Consider the following 5736-nt stretch of genomic DNA (forward strand, 5'->3'; position numbering starts at 1 on the left):
CAACATAATTCTCTTCTCCAAATCACTGCAAACTCAATCATGTGTCTTTTCTCAATATTCTTCCTAATAAATCTAGGCATCCACCTTAAAAGTCAGTCCTATGATATTCCTTGCACCAATGAATTAAAGACTTCAAATTATAATTAAATAGTATATCTTACCATAATATATTAACGAATGAATGAGAGAACCAACAATATAAATATGTACAATTAGTTTATTAATCCCTCTTAGAGATTATTAAACAAAAACGGACCTTGTAAGAATGTTGACAAGGTTTGAGACGGTTAGGAGACTAATGATGTTGTGAATTACAGTATAACAAAATTTCCAATTTAATAATAGAATATCCCCAATTTAATCATCATAAGGATTTCAGAAAGAAAAAATAATGACTTATTATGGGCATTTATGACAATTTGTATGCCTTTAAAAATATAAGAGCACAATAAGTCCTATAATCACCAGCATAATAAGCATACTCTTTATTTTAACATCATTGGCAAAAAAAAAATGAATACCATAAATATAATTAATCATAATAATACATGTTGATGCGGTATTTCGCCAACAGTGAATTACGTAAATAGCTGGAATGGATTAGTGCTTAATGGTAAACCGTAATAAGAAAATGATAATTATAAACACTAGAAACAAAATATCAAGAACACTCGTCCCTTTTTACGTGGTTCGGAGGTTAAAATCTCCTTAGTCCACGAGTTTGTATTATTACTGTTTATCTCTTTCTATTTTGACAGAGTTTTTTGCATTATAGAGAAAAACCTTACCCTTTTTCTATCCAAGGTCTTAGTATTTATAGAGAAAATCCCTGGATAGGCATTGGGGTCATCACGTAAATCCAAATCCCCAGTGTGACCAATCTCACACTAAATATAAATATTACAATTTATATTAAGGTATGGTCTAATCATTAGGTGAAACTGATCATGGGTCATCAGGGATAATCGGACATGTGATGTCTGATCATGCAGGATTATATTACGTGTCCGGGATTTCAAAGATTTACAGACATGTGATGTCTGTCCATGCACGTCTATATAACGTCCCCAGGTATATAAAGATTCAGGAAAATGGCATATCTCTATCGCACCCCGAGTTGAATGTAGTGTCAGCTCGTGTATATTGTTTTGTATTCACTAGCTCGCGATATTGACCTAGGGAATCGTGTTGCCTTCACAGAGGAAATATGGATTTGTAGATCATCTATTATAGTTCTTGGCTAGCCAGCTGTATCCGAGCTGTCTAAAAGACTCGTGTTGAATTTCAAGAAGTATAATACCATAAAGTAATATCCAACAAAAACATATTTATATATAGACATATATATACCAAAATCAATGAATGTAAAAAATGAATCACAAAAAAGAACTTAATTACAATAGTACACATATATACTCTAAATCTGAATTAACATAACAAAATCAAAGGCAAAGTATCCAACAAAATATATATATATATATACATAATATATACTAAAATCAACAAATCTAAAAAAAAATTAAGCACTGACATCAAAACACAAATATACCCTAAAGCTGATTAACATAACAAGATAATAAACAAAGTCTTCAGCACTAACAGAGTAAACACAACACAAATATGTCATAGAATACCAAATATAAAATTATATACAGGGTACCAAAGGCCACCAACAGAACAGTCTATATATATACCTTGAATCTGAATAAACATAACAAAATCAGAAGCAAAGTATCCAACAAAAAATATAAATACATAATATACACTAAAATCAATAAATCTAAAAAAAGTAAGCACTGTCACTAAAACAAAAATATACCCCGAAGCTAATAAAATCAATAAATGCTTGTCCAAAAGAATGAAACTTAGAGTCCAATATAACTATGAATTATCAACCAATATGCTAATAATGTAACTTTTGTATAGCACTTTATACTATTGAACATAAACGTGATCACAAGAACAAAAAGTGATGCTCAATGTTATAAATCACCTCACCAAAGACATTAGACAAGGGACAAGAAGAAAACTAACATCGTCTAAAATAAGAAGTTCAAAAGGTTATGCTATATGTTTATGCCAACACGCAATAAGTACATTCATACAAGTATATGTTATAATCAAACCAATCAAACACAATTCAATTATAGGATAATTATAGACAAGTCTACATAAAATCGAACAACATTTTTCCCCATACTAGCAACCAACCATCTGCCAATATCAATTCAAACAACACACAAGTTTTCTTTCTTATCTCTGCAGCACACAAATTTATCAGATCCTACTTCACTAAAATACACAAGTTCTCAACCTTCCATTATCACCGCAACACACAGCAACAATCTCAGAACCTACTTCACTATGGATAAATATTTAAGATATTCAAACTCCTCTAACATTTGCATAGTATTAAAATAAAAGTTAGAGGCATACCTCTTGCAAACTGTTGAAAAAAAAGTTTCATTGAAGTCTGTCTCAGCACACACACATTTACAATGTTATAATATATAATAAAAGTGAGTCAAATCCGAATTAAATAATTAAATAATAATGCAAAGAGGAGAAAATAAAATATAACTAAAGTATGAATGGTAATATTAAAAGTTTATATACATTTTGTTTTTCCAATTGAAAGTTGATATAAATCTATTGTCCATCTAAAATACATAGAAAACTACATCATAACTTAGTTTATACTATTTTCAAAATGCAAAGATGGATTACACTTTTGATAGAAAACTAATATATACATATACATATATTTATACCTACAATCTTTATAATATTTATGTTCATGTAGAAGAATCACCACCAACGATCTATATGTTATATATGTTGTAGCTAGAGTGATGATAAATATAATTAATGTGCTATATTTCAATCACATGTTCAACAAGTGCCCTACCATTTCTCAAATCAAGTTTTCTACCAGTATAATGGCATAACACAGCCAAATGCAAAATGGTAAAACATAAATCATAAAAGCTTTCTTTGCATGCCCAACGAACAAGCTTTTACTATTATTATTTTCTTTTGATTTTATGCAAAAGACCTTTTCATGCAAGAACAAGGTCCAATATGCTTGTGAATGGAGGCCTATTGTCAATAAGGAAAAACCTGTTCAATCTTAGATGAAAAAATATAAAAGGAAAAACCTTTTAAGAAATTTATTAGCTATTGATCTTGAGGAATTTACATGGAATATGGGAAAATTCAATAAAATTTGATATATATGTCTTTTTTTTGTGTGTGCATTTTTTATGGGTTTTTTTTTGTTGTTTTCCTTTTTTATGGGTTTTGTTTTCCCATATTTATCAAAATATTACTTCTGTATCCCATATTTTTTTTGTATACGTTTATTTATTCTATATGGGTATTTTTGTGAGGGAATTTCTGTCTTTATTATTATTATTATTATTATTATTATTATTATTATTATTATTATTATTATTATTTTTATTATTTTGGTAAACATTTTTGTAAGAAAATTTTAATTCATTAGTTGTTTATTATGCATTTATGTGAATTTTTGTGAGGGCTTTTCAATTATTTTAATTATTTTTTTTATTATTATTATTTTTTTTTTTTGAAATTTTTTTTTGTAAGGAAATCAATTCCCAGTATGCATGCAGCTACTTGAGTCCATATGCTCTATCACGTTTTTATCTGCATCACGTTTTCTTCATTATATTAGTATATTTTATTCAGCATCACGTTTTCTTCAGTGGTGATATTTGTTCTTAGTTTTCGTTCTGTTTTAGGGTTTATTTCAGTTTTTCGTTGTGGATTTTGTGCCCTCTGTGTGTGTCTTCGTCTCCATGAGTACCTGGTTTCAGGTATGTATTTTCCGTTTGCTTCAGTATCACGTTTTTTATATATCGTTTGGTTCGAATTTTTTCTTTCCTTCAACATTTGATTTTTTGTGTTGATTTCTTCTTCTTTTTTTCTTAGGATTTTTATAAGTTTCTCGTTGTGGATTTGTGCCTATTTGTGGTATTTTCGTATTGGTGAGTACCCAGTTTCAGGGTTTATTTTTTTATTTTTTTAATGTATATTGATTGTTAATTTTGCTTTGTATTATATATTTTTCTGTCATGGGTGGTTGTTTTTTAATCTGTGTTAATGGTGGTTTTTATTTTTGGTGCACGATTTTATCGTTAGTTTTTTAGTGGGGTTTTTGTCAGTTTTTGATCAGTTTATTTTTTGGGAAGTTTATGGGTAGTTATTTGTAATTTGTGCTCTATATATATGTATATCTGTTATTCTTTTTTTCATTTGTGTTGTTTGTTTTTTTTATGCAGTGCATTGTATATTTTAATTTTCGAAGTTGTGTCATGGATCACTCTGGAGAAACCGGTGGTGTTTCTGGTTCTGAGAAGAAAATTTCTGGTATAGTAGAGGATGAATCGAAGAATGTAGGGGATGATATTGGTGAGATTCTTCCTCGAAGGAGTAACATTACACATTTGAAGTCTGTTGCAAGGAAGAAGAGTAAATCCCCTTCCTCTGTTGCAAGGAAGACAAGTAAATCGCCTTCCCCTGTTAAACAGACGAAGGATTCGTGTGCATCTGGTAGTAAGGATGCTGGAGATGATTCTCATGAGACTAAACATGTTGTGGTATGTGTTTATTTTTTAAGTATAATAATAAAAAATTGTTCATCTATTTTTGTTTTTGTTATTGTGTTTCACATTCGGTGGATTCTGTTTGTTTTATTTTTTTATGGTTGTGTATCTGGTTTCTTGTAGATTTGTAGTTAATTTGCATAATGTTCAATTATGTTTTGTGTTTGTTTTATTGTTATTGTTGTGTTTTCTTTTGTTGTTAAACTATTTTTTTTTTGTACCTGGTTACATGTGGATTCTGTTTGTTTTATTTTTTTTATGGTTGTGTATCTGGTTTCTTGTAGATTTGTAGTTAATTTGCATAATTTTCAATTCTGTTTTGTGTTTGTTTTATTGTTATTGTTGTGTTTTTTTTTTTTTGTTAAACTGTTTTTTTTTTTGTACATGGTTACATTTGTACCTGGTTTCTTTGCAGATAACAGTGGAATATTTTGGTTAATGAGTTTGTAACTGGTTTCCTTAGTGAATGAATTGTTTTTTTTTATATGTATATTTCAACCATACAAAGTTAAATACATATAAGTGGTTTTATAAATGTAAAGTACTTATCAATTTTTCATGTTTATATTTTTTGAAACTGGTTACATGTTTAATTGTTTTTTTTTTCTTTTTCTGCAGGCTCATTTAAAGATAAACCCCTCCAAGAGGTTTGGTAGTAAGGTTCAACATTTTAATGACAAAAGTGTTATTACTGACTTGAAATCTAAGTTGACGAAAAGTCAGAAATCATTGTTTAAGAAGACGCCATTTGGGCACTTTTTAGAAGTATGTGATATTCATTTTCAAACTCAACTTGCCCAGCTTGTGTTATTGAGAGAGGTGTCTCATGAGAGGGAGGAAGAGGAAATGTGGTTTAAGCTTGGTCGTAGAGTGTGTAGGTTTTCTGTTGAAGAGTTTGCTCTAGTTACGGGTCTTAGATGTGATGGTGATTTTGATCTAAGTCGTTTTCAAAAAAAGAAAGTTTTGTTTCAGAAAAAAAAATTTGGCCATTTTGTTGGTAAGGTGTCAAAGTCTGAATTACGAAATGATTTTATTAGTAAGGATCTAGTTGATGATGAGGATGTTGTCAAATTGGGTATAGTTCATATCTTAGTTAACTATTTGTACG

The sequence above is a fragment of the Humulus lupulus genome, chromosome X, assembly GCF_963169125.1.
Source record: "Humulus lupulus chromosome X, drHumLupu1.1, whole genome shotgun sequence".
NCBI classification, from domain to species: domain Eukaryota; kingdom Viridiplantae; phylum Streptophyta; class Magnoliopsida; order Rosales; family Cannabaceae; genus Humulus; species Humulus lupulus.